The sequence below is a fragment of the Lolium rigidum genome, chromosome 4 (genome assembly GCF_022539505.1).
Source record: "Lolium rigidum isolate FL_2022 chromosome 4, APGP_CSIRO_Lrig_0.1, whole genome shotgun sequence".
Taxonomy (NCBI): Eukaryota; Viridiplantae; Streptophyta; class Magnoliopsida; order Poales; family Poaceae; genus Lolium; species Lolium rigidum.
Genome location: NC_061511.1, coordinates 102,856,418 through 102,872,830, shown reverse-complemented (window position 1 = coordinate 102,872,830; position 16,413 = coordinate 102,856,418). Strand labels below are relative to the sequence as shown.

General features: G+C 43.5%; 1 pseudogene; it reads right to left on the bottom strand.

Moving 5' to 3' along the window:
• Positions 1 to 753: 753 nt before the first annotated feature.
• LOC124649837 lies at positions 754 to 2,423 on the bottom strand (annotated as a pseudogene).
• Between the last annotated feature and the right edge of the window lie 13,990 nt (positions 2,424 to 16,413).

Below are 16,413 nucleotides of genomic sequence, written 5' to 3'. Positions count from 1 at the left end.
TTTTTGGGTTATTTGTACTACTGTTGATGATTATTAATTGATCGGTGGATTTCTCGCAAAAAAAAATGAATAAGCATTGTACCGATGTAAACTTTGATCAGGATTTATTAACATGTATAATACAAAATCAGTATCATTGGATACATCATGAATATATTTTCATATGGTATCTATATAATATTATACTCGTTTTTTTTCGAATTTTCACCGGGGGGGACAGGTTCCCCACCTAAATATATTGAAAAAAGGGCCAAATCCCAGATAGTTTTAGAGTAGAGGGATCGAGTGGTAGGAAATCGGAGCATCAGATAGGGGTAAAGAATCGACTACCTTTTGTAGGCACCACTCAGGCACACACGCCAGTCGTCGACAAAGGCTCGCTGCTCGGCGGGAAAATGCATGCGCCACAGGGCAGCATCATCCCGGCAGAGCTTGAGAAGGAGATGGAGGGAGGTCGCCGCCTCCCTAAACACGGCGGCGTTCTGTTGCTTCCATAACTGCTAGCAGCAGAGCAGGGCGAAAGCAGGCGCCGTATCAGCACCGATCGAGGGTGGCATGGGCAGGGATGGAGATCGCGGACGTGGGCCGTATATTATACTCATTGATAGTTTTTCTCCAATATCTGATCAAAATTTACTAAATTTAACTTTTCGGAGAAAAGTTTAAACCTTATTCATTGGAAATGAGGAAGTGGATGAAGGAAGGGACTGGCTAGAGCACCATCATTAATTTGTCACTTCCTTTTCGGTTTAGCTTACAAGTTGATTTACAAAGAACCGCTCCTTCCGTAGAAACAGAAACAATTTATATATCAGATTTTTATCTAGCAGCTGGAAAAAGTACATAGTAATTTACAGGCAACAAACATCCCTTCTACTGAAATTTAACCGGCCTGCATGCATGTAAGCATGTTTTCTCGTAAATATCTCTCTGACTGACATGCATATCTGCGTGCCCTAGCCAGTTAAAACTTAAAACTATAGAAATTGACTTTAGCAAGTTACTTTACTTACCCCCTTGCCTACGTTGCCATATTTTTACAAGTATGCATGGTGGACAACAATCAACCAACAGCTCGATCACTAGGAGCTACCACCCCTGGCCACCGTACCAGGAGAGGCCGCCAGTGTGCTCCTGGTCGGTGGCAAAGAGGCCAGCACCCCCGAGCTCGTCGGCGGCGGTGGCGCCAAGTAGGAGCGCGTCGTCCTGGTCGAAATGCGATCCGTTGTACAAAGAAGGGAAAGATGAGCTCAGCGTCAACGCACTCGAGGGGGCGCCCAGGAAAGAGGTGAACCCCGTGAAGCCTGGCTGGGTTGGATGGTTGTGCTGGTCGAAGGCCGCGCCGGAGTAGGGCGACGCCTCCTCGTTGAGCACGGCGCTCGAGTCGCTGTCAGTCGATCCGTCCTGCTTGTAGATTGCCGCAGCGGCTGCCGACGACGGCTTCTGCTCCAGCTTCACGGCTATCTCCTGGTTGATCTCCACCTTCTCCCTCAGCTCCCTTATCTGTCACGAAGCACAAACACACATGGCGTCCTGGTCATTATATGAGTAAACAGAGAAGAGGGCATATGCCGACAACATGGACGGATATGGAAACGAGTAATTAACAAGTTAGCAGAGGCATATGTACCTCGGCGGCGAGGGCGTCCTTGTCGCGGCGGAGGGAGTCGCACTCGTGGCGGAGGGCGTCGTGGCGGGAGCGGAGGGCGGTGAAGTCGCGCTCGATCTGCTTGGTCTTCCAGCGCGCGCGGCGGTTCTGGAACCAGACGGCGACCTGGCGCGGGTGGAGGAGGAGGTCGCGGGCGATGCGGGCCTTGCGCTCCGGGTCCAGCTTGTTGTCCGCCTCGAAACTACGCTCCAGCGCGCGCACCTGCTCCGATGCCAGCCGCCTCTTCTTCTCACCGAGTCCCCCGCGCCGCCGCGTGCCCCGCCACCGGCGAGATCGTCATCATCTTCCTCCTCCTCATCGTCGTACGCCCCCACGTCGCGCTCCCCCGTGCCGTTGCCGTCGACTTCTAGTCGCTCCATGTACCTGCAGCTTTCTTCTGCAAAACAAGGAAGCTGGTGATGCATGTGTATCTGCTACTTGCCAAAATCTGAACATATCAACCAATTAATTTGCCGTCACCATCATCCTGACATACACGCACACGCAAATATATTATAGATATGTACAACTAAGAACAATTCAGTGATTAGTTTCATAATGCACAGAAATTATGAAGGGATTTAATTTTGATTGAATCAAAACCACACAAATTCTAGTTCCCAGAAGTATCTTGGTACATACTATGCATGTTTGAAGAGGGATACAATGTCATTATTTGGTAGTACCTTGTTGATCCGTGGTTTCTTGACTTGCCATTGATAAGCCTCTACATGTGGGCCTCTTCATGTGGAGAGAGAGACAAAGAGAGAGATAGATCTGAGAGAGGAATTGACAGGATGAGAGAAGAAAACTGCACTAGCTTGTTGAGAGGGATGTGGAGGAGAGTTATTTGGATGATTGGATCTACAAGCTGGCAACTATAGAGATAGAGAGAGGGAGAGGGGTAGCTACACAGGCAAACAAAGTGATATGCAAGAGGCCAAGGAGGTGTATAAATAAAAACATTGGTTGGGTTGGGCATGTGCCTGGTTCCAAGATGGCATGTGCAGACATATTTGGTGCCTAATATGTTAGCATTGACAGGTAAGGGCCGATCTAGTTTAATCTTTTCCTCTCTCAAAGTCTAGAATTGATGTGATTTTCACATGGACATTGGGTTGTAGTGTTTGTATGCAGATCAACTAATGATTTTTCCAGATCGTCAAGCACCGGCACATTCGGGAATTGCACTCAGAAGCCCACAATTTTTTTGCACCAATATATACATAGATGAACATTATTGGCATACACATCTTAATTGAATTATGAATTTCAGCTGTTAAAACTGTCTGTTAACAAATTTATATGCAGGGCCCCCATGCCCCCGCGCTTTTAGATTTCGAATTAGTTTCCTTTTGATGTAATGAACGATGTGGTTTCCTCTTTTCAATGAGAAAAGGGAGCCGGGGAGCGGTCCCTGTTTATCTAAAAAAAATGCAGGTTGTACACCTAATGAAAAAGCTGCAAAACAACCAGTACTGATGATAAAATGGATATATTATGTATCCTGCGTGTTAACTGGAACAAGGAGATACCAATACAAATGTCGAGTAATGAGACAGGACGAAGACCTCCCGCGTCGCTCCCGCGAGTGGCCGGGAGGAAACCCTAGCCGCCACCTCGTGCCCCCACCCCCTCCCTCCCCACTCTTTGCGGCCGCCGGGCGCGCCGGCGGGCGAAGCCCGGCCGGCCGCATCGGTGGCGGCGGGGCTCTCTCTCCCCCCGCTCGGTGGCGACGGCGCGGGGTGTCGGCGTCGAGCGGCGGCACGGCGGCGTGCACCAGCGGCGGAGCTACGAGTGCTGACCGACCACGTGGTGGGCCTCGAGGTGTTGCTACTGGCGCTCGGGTCAGCGGCGGCCGTGGTTCCTAGATCTGGTGTCCCAGATCGTTGGGTGGACTCTGTTGTCTCCTGCCTCGGTGGCAGGGTGCCCACCCGGCCACCCCTCCTAGGCCTTAGTGTACTGTCATCTCAATGACAATGGACGTAGACCGGTCCTCTCGCTGGCCGGCGTGGTGTCAGGCGACGCTGTGCCTGCTTGTGGCTTGCCGGCCTCTAGTGGTCAGTGGCATGGCTGCTAAGGAAGTCGTCTCTTTCTCAGCCATCAGCATACAACGGGGTGCCGCTGGGCTGGCGAGCGCCATGGTTTCGCAGTGGCGGCCATGGTGGCGACGTGCTTCCCACCCGGGGGGGGTCGTGGCTGGGTATCGAGCCCCTATGTCCTACCGTCGGTGGCGGAGGACGTTGCTTCCTTCTATACCGGTGTGCCGTATGGTTCTTCAAATGGCGGCCATGGGTGCGGTCTCCCCTACGATGCGAGGTGAGCCGTGGCAGTTGTGGTGGTGGCTTTCTCTTGCCGGTTGCTGGACTCCGGTGTCGGGTCCTTGTCGGAGCTCCTTGGCGCGTTGAGGGTGCTACACGTCTGAGTACTCAATGGGTGCATCTCTGCTTTGCGATGCCCTTCGGCTCCAGCTGGTGACACACATGCGTCGTGGCGTCGTCTCGGCCGCGCGCGGCCTTTCGGCCACACCCTCGACGCATATGGTGTCGGTGCGTAGTGTGGTCTCGGATGCGCGCTGCCCTTCGATTACGTCGATGGTGCAGTGTCATTGATGGGTCTCGGTGGACCAAAGTTGTTCGATTGCTCCGACGAGGCCTCGAGCTGGGATGTCCCTCTTACGTGTCATCGAGGCTCTTCCTTGTGATCGCTGCGCTTGAGTTGCGACGAGTTCTTCTCATCGGCCAACCGCCCCTCAGGGTTGGGGTGACCGCTTTTTCTTCTCGGTCTTGTGTTGTGTCTGTGTGTGCTTTTCTTTTTCTTCTTCACCCTCGTAACCCCTGTGTATTCTGGTCCATTTGAACCCATCTTGTAGAAAATGAAAAGCTTCATAGGCAACTGGCTAAATATATGTTCAGGTTGGCTTATGTCTGCCATAGTCACAGTAAAAAAACTAGAACAAGGAGAATAGTATCCAAATAAGCTAGAACGCTCGGCCTTTGATGGCACAAAGTATCTTGGTATGGTTGGATATTGTGACCACGGTTAAGGATACTTCTAGTATAGATAACATGCAATGAAAACTTCAAGCAATTTTATATTTATCTCCCATCGTTTTTTATGTGAACCATTAATATTGAAAAGAAGAGAAGCTTGCAAGTGTAGATTGTCACCAATATTCACTCCTAAGTAAGGGGGCTTCACGGTCGGTTTTGGAATAGCGCGTTCACTCACGTGTCATTATTCTGCCGACAGCTTTAGTCCTGGTTGCACCCACCAGCCGGGACTAAAAGTTACACACGGTCCTTATCCCACCGACAGCTTTAGTCCCGGTTGCACCCACCAGCCGGGACAAAAGGTTACCCACGCGTCCTTATCCTACCGACAGCTTTAGTCCCGGCTTTCTCTTCTTCCTCCTCCTCATCATTATCGGCGTCAGCCACGATGAAGCCATCCTTCTCGCCGGTAACCCCGCGTGCACCCCTCCTCTCTCATCTATGGAATGTATTAAACCTTTATGTATAAAACAGAAAATAGATTTGGATTACTTATTTAAATTCAAGCACTTTTCATGTTGAAATTTTAGTGAGATTCAAAAATATGCAAAAAAATATTAGTTAATCTATCTTTTAATTGAAAATGGCAAATTTGTTAATAGTTTGATAAGTTAGAATAATTATTTTGTAAAACAGAAAATGAATTTGGATTACTTATACAAATTTAAGCATTTTTCATGTAGAATGTTTAGTGAGATTCAAAAGTATGCAAAAACTATTAATTAATCTATTTTTTAATTGAAAATGGGAAATTTGTTAATGGTTTGATTAGTTATAATAATTATTTTATGAAAGAGTAAATGGATTTCGATTCCTTATTTAAATTTAAGCATATTTTATATTTAAAGTTTTCTCCAATACATAACTATGCAAAAAGTAGTTTATTTAGATATTTAAATGTTTGTAAAAGATTTGGGCCCAAACTGAAAAAAGTAGCCCTAATTGGCCTTTAGTCCCGCACCGTGAATTGGGCCGCAACTAAAGACCGCGATATGCGCAGGAAGCTAACCCCCCCCCCCACCCCTTTAGTCCCGCACAGTGCCACGAGCCGCGACTAAAGACCCCCCTTTAGTTGCGGCTCGTGTCACGGTGCAGGACTAAAGGGGATGCACAAGTTAGAGCTGGTCGATCTACTTGATACGTCCAATTTGCATCACTATTTTATATCATAATTTGCTGTTATTCATTGATATATTTCATATTGGGACACAATACTTATGTTATTTCATCTATTTTGCATGTTTCATGATTATTTGGAGATCGAGCACCGGAGCCGGGATTCTGCTGGAAAAAGCACCGTCGAGGATGCAATATTTCGGAAGATCAACTCGTGGAAGGAAGTTTTACGGAAAATCCTATTTTTCCGGATGACGGAGGAAGCCGGAAGGGGGAGCCAGCTTGGACCCGGGGTGGGCCCACACCATAGGGTGGCGCGGCCCATGGCCCGGCCGCGCCACCATGTGGTGTGGAGCCCCTCGGCCTCTTTCGCCTCCTTTTCTTCGCGAAACCCTTCGTCCCGAAGACCTAAGCCACAGAGGAATCCTCACGAAGGGTTACGGCCGCCTCGCGGGGCGGAGAACACCGGAGAGAAAAGAGCTCTCCGGCGGGCAGGAATCCGCCGGGGAAATTCCCTCCCGGAGGGGGAAATCGACGCCATCGTCACCGCCATCGAGCTAGACATCATCTCCATCACCATCATCATCATATCCACCATCATCACCGCCATCTCCACCGCTGGACATCGTCACCGCCGTAGCAATTTGGGTTTGATCTTGATTGTTTGATAGGGGAAACTCTCCCGATACTGATTTCTACTTGTTGTTGATGCTATTGAGTGAAACCATTGAACCAAGGTCTATGTTCAGATTGTTATTCATCATCATATCACCTCTGATCATGTTCCATATGATGTCTCGTGAGTAGTTCGTTTAGTTCTTGAGGACATGGGTGAAGTCTAATTGTTAGTAGTGAACTATGGTTGAGTAATATTCAATGTTATGATATTTAAGTTGTGGTGTTATTCTTCTAGTGGTGTCGTGTGAACGTCGACTACACGACACTTCACCATTTATGGGCCTAGGGGAATGCATCTTGTACTCGTTTGCCAATTGCGGGGTTGCCGGAGTGACGAAACCTAAACCCCCGTTGGTATATCGATGCGAGGAGGGATCGCAGGATCTCGAGTTTAAGGCTGTGGTTAGATTTATCTTAATTACTTTCTTGTAGTTGCGGATGCTTGCAAGGGGTATAATCACAAGTATGTATTAGTCCTAGGAAGGGCGGTACATTAGCATAGGTTCACCCACACAACACTTATCAAAACAATGAAGATTAATCAATCGTATGTAGCGAAAGCACTAGACTAAAATCCCGTGTGTCCTCGAGAACGTTTGGTCATTATAAGTAAACAAACCGGCTTGTCCTTTGTGCTAAAAAGGATTGGGCCACTCGCTGCAATTATTTCTCTCGCATTTTACTTACTCGTACTTTATTCATCCGTTACATCAAAACCCCTGAATACTTGTCTGTGAGCATTTACAGTGAAACCTTCATCAAAACTGCTCGTCAACACCTTCTGCTCCTCGTTGGGATCGACATTCTTACTTATCGAAGATACTACGATACACCCCCTATACTTGTGGGTCATCAAGACTATTTTCTGGCGCCGTTGCCGGGGAGTGAAGCGCTATTGGTAAGCGGAATTGGTAAGGAAAACCTTTACTTGTTTGTGCTGATTTTATTTCTGCCTGCTGCTATAAGTCATTATGGAGAGATCTTCTCTTCAATTTCTATTTGGGAAATCTACTACTACTGCAACGGTAGTGGATGAGGCGCCAGGTGAGGAAGTAATACCATATAAAATACCTACGAAAATTATTGAACATGTTATGCATAACCGCTATGAAGGGGATGGAACTGTCCATCCTGGTGATCATTTACTGTTTTTGCATGAATTATGCGGGTTATTCAAATGTGCAGGTATTTCTATGAATGAAGTTAGGAAGAAGCTATTCTCTATATCGCTCGTCCGGTAAAGCGGCGCATTGGTATAAATTGTCTGAAGAATGGTGATTCTCTTGATTGGGAGGACATTGTGCCTTTATTTTATTCCAAATTTTATCCTCCAAGTGAAATTCACAAAGATCGGAACCGCATACATAATTTCTGGCCTCATGATGGAGAGAGTATTGCCCAAGCTTGGGGAGATTGAAGTCTTTAATGCTCAAATGCCCCATTCATGAGCTTCCCGGTAATGTTATTATTGATAATTTCTATGCGGGACTTTCTTTTCAAGACAAGACCTTGCTCGGATACTTCTTGTTCCGGATCATTTACGCGCAATAAAGAAGAGTTTAAAAGGGACCTTCTTGATCGGATCCAAGAAAATACTCGAAGGTTGGGAGAACGACAAAGATAGAGAATCAGGTATAATTTATGATTATAAATGCATTGAAGCTTTTATGGATACTGATACATTTCGTAATATGAGTGCTACGTATGGTCTTGATTCTCAAGTTGCTGCAAACCTTTATAAAGCTTTTGCCTCTCATTATGAATTGCCTAAGAAGAATTTTGATAAGTATCATGAACCGTATAAAGATAAAATTGATTCATCTATTAATAAGTGTGCTTGTAGTTGAAACTAGCTGATCGTGTTATTCCCGAAGCTTATATTGAAAAAACTCCTTTTCCTGCTAAAATGAAAGAGTACTCTGTTATAAATAGTGCGGTTCATAAAAGTGAAAAGAAACCTAGAGAACTCGAAGAACAAATAAAAGTTGAACCTGCTTGTTGCCATAGTTAAAGATCTTGTGACTGAAAATGTAGAGGATGGTCATATTATTTTCACGTGAAGATGCTTCTAATATTGTTTCACATCCTAATAAACCCAAACAAGCTAGTGTTCCTATGCTATCCGTTAGAATTGGTGATCATTGCTATTATGGTTTATGTGATATTGGTGCAAGTGTTAGTGCTATACCTTATGAGCTTTACACGGAGATTATGCACGAAATTGATTCTTGTGAACTTGAAGATATTGATGTGGTTATTCAGTCGGCTAATAGAGAAACTATTTCTCCAATTGGTATTGTTCGAGATGTGGAAGTTCTATGTGGTAAGATTAAATATCCTGCCGACTTTTTGGTACTTGGTTCTGCTGCTAGTGATTATTGTCCTATCATTTTTGGTAGACCTTTTCTAAATACTTGTGGAGCTATTATAGATTGTAAGAAAGAGAAAATTTTGACTAAATTTGCTGGTGAGTCTTATGAGTTTAACTTCTCTAAATTTACCAAAACTCCTTATAAAGTTGATTTGCCTAGCAATGATTTTAAAATGGAGCAGTGTGCATCTATTGTTCTTGGTCCTAATAATCCTTTGCGGCAACATTTGGAGGATAGCGAGAGCGAAGTTTTTAGGAAAGAAAGAGATGAGCTTGAGGAGATTTTTCTTCGCCAACCTATTCTCAAGCATGATTTACCGGTGGAAGACTTGGGTACAACACCGCCACCAAAGGAAGATCCTGTTTTTGATTTAAAGCCTTTGCTCGATAATCTTAAATATGCTCATATTGATGATAAGAAAATATATCCTGTTATTATTAGTTCTAAGCTTACGAGTTTGAAGAAGAAAGATTATTGCAAATATTGAAGAAACACCGAGGTGCTATTGGCTATACTCTTGATGACTTGAAGGGGATTTCTCCCTCTATTTGCCAACACGCCATTAATATGGAAGATGATGCGAAGCTCGTTGTTGAACCTCGGCGTCGTCTAATTCCCAAGATGAAGGATGTGGTAAGAAATGAGGTATTACGACTTCTTGAAGCTGGTATTATATATCCTATTGCCGATAGTAGATGGGTTAGTCCCTGTGCATTGCGTTCCTAAGAAAGGAGGAATGACTCGTTGTGCCTAATGATAATGATGAGCTCATACCTCAAAGAGTAGTTGTAGGGTATAGAATGTGCATTGATTATCGAAAAGTTAATAAAGTTACTAAGAAAGATCATTACCCTTTACCATTTATTGATCAAATGCTAGAAAGGTTATCTAAAAATACTCATTTTTGTTTTCTTGATGGTTATTACGGGTTTTCGCAAATTGTCGTTAAAGCTAAAGATCAAGAGAAAACCACTTTTACTTGTCCCTATGGAACTTATGCTTATAGGCGTATGCCTTTTGGTTTATGTAATGCTCCTGCTACTTTTCAAAGATGCATGTCTGCTATTTTTCATGGCTTTTGTGAGAGTATTGTGGAAGTATTCATGGATGATTTTTCTGTCTACGGGAATTCTTTTGATAGTTGCTTGTGAAACCTTGATAAAGTTTTGCAGAGATGTGAAGAAACTAACCTTGTTCTTAATTGGGAGAAATGCCACTTTATGGTTAATGAAGGAATTGTATTGGGACATAAAATTTCTTAGAGAGGTATTGAAGTTGATAGAGCTAAAGTTGAAGCTATTGAGAAGATGCCCTATCCGAGGGATGTTAAAGGTATTCGTAGTGTTCTTGGTCATGCTGGGTTTTATAGGAGATTTATTAAAGATTGCTCCAAGATTTCAAAACCTCTTACGAATCTTCTTCAAAAAGATGTACCTTTTGTTTTTGATGATGATTGTAAGGAAGCTTTTGAAACTCTAAAGAAAGCCTTAACAACTGCTCCTATAGTTGAACCCCCTGATTGGAATTTACCATTTGAAATTATGTGTGATGCTAGTGATTTTGTCTGTAGGCGTCTGTTCTTGGACAACGAGTAGATAAAAAATTAAATGTTATTCATTATGCTAGTAAAACTCTTGATGCTTGCTCAAAGAAATTATGCTACTACTGAAAAAGAATTGTTAGTCTGTAGTCTTTGCTTGTGATAAATTTAGATCTTATATTGTTGATTCAAAAGTTACGATTCATACCGATCATGCTTGCAATTAGATACCTTATGACAAAGAAAGATGCTAAGCCAAGGCTTATTAGATGGGTACTTCTTTTGCAAGAATTTGATTTACATATTGTAGATAGGAAAGGTGCTGATAATCCTGTTGTCGATAATTTGTCTAGATTGGAAAATATTGCTTATGATCCTGTTCTCGTTAATGATAGTTTTCCAAATGAACAATTGGCTGTAATAAAGGTGAGCTCGCGAGACAGTCCTTGGTATGCTTGATTATGCTAACTTTATTGTTTCCAAGTACTTGCCTCCAACCTTTTCAGCTCAGCAGAGGAGGAAATTCTTTTATGACTTGAGGCATTATTTCCGGGATGACCCACACTTATATAAAGAAGGAGTGGATGGTATTATGCGAAGGTGTGTTCCCGAATATGAACAACAAGATATATTGAGTAAATGTCATGGCGAGTGCTTATGGAGGACATCACGCCGGAGATAGAACCGCGCAAAAGGTTCTACAATCAGGTTTTTATTGGCCAACTCTCTTCAAAGATGCAAGAAAGTTTATTTTATCTTGTGATGAATGTCAAAGGGTTGGTAATATCTCCAGACGCAATGAAATGCCTATGAATTATACTCTTGTTATTGAACCGTTTGATTGTTGGGGATTTTACTTCATGGGACATTTTCCCTCTTCAAAAGGTAACACTCATATACTTGTTGCTGTTGATTATGTTACTAAATGGGTGGAAGCCATACCTACAAAAAGTGCTGATGGTGAGACCTCTTTAAAAATGCTTTTAGATATTATTTTTCCTAGATTTGGAGTACCTAGATATATTATGACGGATGGAGGTTCTCATTTTATTCATGGAGGTTTTAGAAAAACTCTTGCTAAGTATGGTATTAATCATAGAATTGCTTCCGCTTATCATCCTCAAAGTAGTGGTCAAGTAGAACTATCGAATAGAGAAATTAAATCTATTTTGCAGAAGACCGTTAATAAATCTAGAAAGAATTGGGCTAGTAAATTGAAAGACGCACTATGGGCTTATAGAACTGCTTATAAAAACCCCATGGGAATGTCGCCTTATAAAATGGTTTACGGAAAAGCTTGTCATTTACCTTTAGAACTAGAACATAAAGCTTATCGGGTCTGTTAGAGAATTAAATAAAGATCCTAAACTTGCCGGTGATAAGAGGTTGCTACAATTAAGTTCTCTAGATGAATGGAGAAGTGAAGCTTATGAAAATGCTAAACTCTTTAAAGAAAAAGTTAAAAAATGGCATGATAGAAGGATCATCAAAAGAGAGTTTAATGTTGGGGATAAAGTCTTATTGTATCGGTCTCGTCTCAGATTCTTTGCAGGGAAATTACTCTCGAAATGGGAAGGACCATATGTTGTTGAGGAGGTGTATCGTTCAGGAGCAATTAAAATTAGCTCTCTCCAAGGCAATGCTACGCAAGTGGTGAATGGACAAAGACTCAAGCATTATATCTCGGGTGATTCTTATAATGTTGATGTTGATATTATTCAAGTGGAAACACCGGAGGCTTTCATCAAAGGACAAATTGACGAATCCGCCGAACTCGACTTTGAATAGGTAACAAGATCTGGTAATGAAAAGTTCGCGATTTACTTTCCGAACATTATTTTTGTTGTTTTTGGAAAATATGAAAAATTACGAGTTCGAAACGGAGTGGAAAGGACGCACGAGGGCGTGCCACCACGAGCCGGCGCGCCTGGCCTGGGCCCGCGCCGCCCTGTGGTCTGGCCGCCTCGTCGCCCCTTTCCGACTCTTGTTCGACCTGGTACTTTCCGTTTGTTCCGAAAATTTTTATTATAAAATCCCCCGGACCCCTGGAGGTTCGTATATCGTTTTCTCGACGTATTTTGTTTCGAGCTGTTTCTGCCAGGATCTGTTTTCAGTTTAGAAGCACCATGGTCTCTAAGAACAAGGGCAAGGGGTTTCCGGATGAAGATAATCAAGATCGTGAGTGGAGAGAAGAGGACAAGAGCGTCAAGGAAGAAGCAAAGGAGGATGAAGAGGAAGTCGAAGAAGTTCCGCAAGAACACCCACGCACCACCATTGCAAGCATTGAAGTGGTGACAAACCCGCTCAACGCCAAGAAGAGCGCACGGATTAGGACCGGAGGAGGACTTCCCCGCCATTACCTAGCTCCAAGGACATCTTCTTCAGGCATTCACCATCCTTTCCACAATCTAATCTACAATAATCAAATTGAAAGGACTCCCAAGGCAGCACTCGCCTAGCAATTGGGATATAGATCGTTCTAACAATGCAGGAAAGACGGAGCCCGAAGGCTGAAGGTTGGGGAAATAACTCCAAGAGTTGGGACTCATCGTCGGACGGACTTCTTAACCGCGTCGAGCACAATTCGGAGATGATTCGCAACCTCATATACGGGATTGATGAGCTTCGGGAGCTTATTGAGAAGCTTGTCGAGAATTCATCACCACCATCACCAAAGGAGTAATCCATCATCGGTATTGGCATCCCCTTGGTTTATTCCAAGCTTGGGGAGTGCCGCGGTATCACATTATCATTACCTTTTACTTTTTACTATCAAGTAGTGTCATATCATGAGTAGGGAAGTTATCGTATGAGATGGGTTGCGGTGTGGAAGTATCTCTCCTTTAGTTTGTCTATGTATCCCTTGGTGTGAGTTATCGTTATGGAATATTAATGAGAAGTCTTATCATTTACATATTGCACACCTTATTTTAGTTTGCAATTTCTACTATATGATTGATCTTGATTTTAGTATTGGTACCACTTTGGGAGCATCGAGTAAATCTATTTGGTTTTGGCAAACTTAGCAATGGTCAATAGCAACAACACTTTGAGTTTAAGAAGAATAGAGGAAACAAATGTAGAAGATATTATTATCTTTCTTATCGGTTCTTAGCTTAGTATTCTAAAAGTTAAAACTGTTTGTGCTTACAAGTAAGATGCATGATTGTTTCTATCACATGTATATTTGTTTGTTTCCCTCAACTCTTATGCTTGCTAATTAACCTTGCTAGCCAAAGACCTGTACTGAGAGGGAATACTTCTCGTGCATCCAAACCTGAACCCAAACCTATGCCATTTGTGTCCACCATATCTACCCACTGCATGGTATTTCATGCCATTCCAAGTAAATACTTCATGTGCTACCTTTAAACAATTCAAAATTTATTACTTCTTATTTGTGTCAATGTTTTATAGCTCATGAGGAAGTATGTGGTGTTTTATCTTTCAGTCTTGTTAGGCAGCCTCCACTAATGGACTAGTGGCTTCATCCACTTATCCTATAATTTTGCAATAAGAGCTAGCAACGGGGTTCCCAACCCCAATTAATCAACTTTTATTAATAATTCTCTTCACATGTTTTGCCCTGATTCATCAGTAAGCAACTTAATTTTGCAATAGACACTCCTCCATGGTATGAGATTGTTGGAAGGCACCCGAGGATTCGGTTAGCCATGGCTTGTGTAAGCAAAGGTTGGGGGAGTGTCATCCTTAAATAAACTAAAGTACATGTGTAAACAAAAGAGAAGAGGGATGATCTACCTTGCTCGGTAGAGATAACGTCCTTCATGGGAGCCGCTCTTTGGAGGTCCGTTTGGCAAGGGGGTTAGAGTACCCGCTACCAGTCGTTGACAACGACAAACACCTCTCAAAACTTTACTTTTATTCTCTTTATATGATTTCAAAACTGAAAAAGCTCTAGCACATGATTTAATCCCTGCTTCCCTCTGCGAAGGGCCTGTCTTTTACTTTATGTTGAGTCAGTAAACCTATTTCCCTCCATCTCAAGCAAGCATTTGAGTTGTTGTGATCAAACTATTATATTGTGATTTGCTTCATCATGTTTTTATTCTTTCTTGTTCAGTACAAGTTTTTACCTGAATGAATATAGCTTTGAAAGTCATCAATGATTAATATGATTGAGTATGCAAGTTTACCATAAGCTTTAATATGAGAGCGCTGCTCAATAGATAAGTATAATCTGTTAACTTGTTCTCTGACCAAGAACAAAGTTTGCCATCACCAATTATGATTTCTTATGCACCTTTATTTGTGATTACCTTATACTTGTTTCAAGTTGAGTTATATGAGGAAGTTGCTTACTATAATGTCTTGTGTGAATGAATATGATGCTTCTTGTCCGTATTTTATTTATCGACTCTTCACTCCATAAACATGTGGACCTGTTTATAGAGTTCAGTTTCGCTTGGGGACAAGCGAAGTCTAAGCTTGGGGGAGTTGATACGTCCAATTTGCATCACTATTTTATATCATAATTTGTCTGTTATTCATTGATATATTTCATATTGGGACACAATACTTATGTTATTTCATCTATTTTGCATGTTTCATGATTATTTGGAGATCGAGCACCGGAGCCGAGATTCTGCTGGAAAAAGCACCGTCGGGATGCAATATTTCGGAAGATCAACTCGTGGAAGGAAGTTTTACGGAAAATCATATTTTTCCGGATGACGGAGGAAGCCGGAAGGGGGAGCCGGCTGGACCCGGGGTGGGCCCACACCATAGGGTGGCGCGGCCCATGGCCCGGCCGCGCCACCATGTGGTGTGGAGCCCCCTCGGCCTCTTTCGCCTCCTTTTCTTCGCGAAACCCTTCGTCCCGAAGACCTAAGCCACGAGAGGAATCCTCACGAAGGGTTACAGCCACCTCTCGCGGGGCGGAGAACACCAGAGAGAAAAGAGCTCTCCGGCGGGCAGGAATCCTGCGGGGAAATTCCCTCCCGGAGGGGGAAATCGACGCCATCGTCACCGTCATCGAGCTGGACATCATCTCCATCACCATCATCATCATCTCCACCATCATCACCGCCATCTCCACCGCTGGACATCGTCACCGCCGTAGCAATTTGGGTTTGATCTTGATTGTTTGATAGGGGAAACTCTCCCGATACTCGATTTCTACTTGTTGTTGATGCTATTGAGTGAAACCATTGAACCAAGGTCTATGTTCAGATTGTTATTCATCATCATATCACCTCTGATCATGTTCCATATGATGTCTCGTGAGTAGTTCGTTTAGTTCTTGAGGACATGGGTGAAGTCTAATTGTTAGTAGTGAACTATGGTTGAGTAATATTCAATGTTATGATATTTAAGTTGTGGTGTTATTCTTCTAGTGGTGTCGTGTGAACGTCGACTACACGACACTTCACCATTTATGGGCCTAGGGGAATGCATCTTGTACTCGTTTGCCAATTGCGGGGTTGCCGGAGTGACGAAACCTAAACCCCCGTTGGTATATCGATGCGGGAGGGATCGCAGGATCTCGGAGTTTAAGGTCGTGGTTAGATTTATCTTAATTACTTTCTTGTAGTTGCGGATGCTTGCAAGGGGTATAATCACAAGTATGTATTAGTCCTAGGAAGGGCGGTACATTAGCATAGGTTCACCCACACAACACTTATCAAAACAATGAAGATTAATCAACCGTATGTAGCGAAAGCACTAGACTAAAATCCCGTGTGTCCTCGAGAACGTTTGGTCATTATAAGTAAACAAACCGGCTTGTCCTTTGTGCTAAAAAGGATTGGGCCACTCGCTGCAATTATTTCTCTCGCATTTTACTTACTCGTACTTTATTCATCCGTTACATCAAAACCCCCGAATACTTGTCTGTGAGCATTTACAGTGAATCCTTCATCAAAACTGCCTGTCAACAACTTCTGCTCCTCGTTGGGATCGACATTCTTACTTATCGAAGATACTACGATACACCCCCTATACTTGTGGGTCATCACTACTCAAACAAGATCTATGCACGAATGG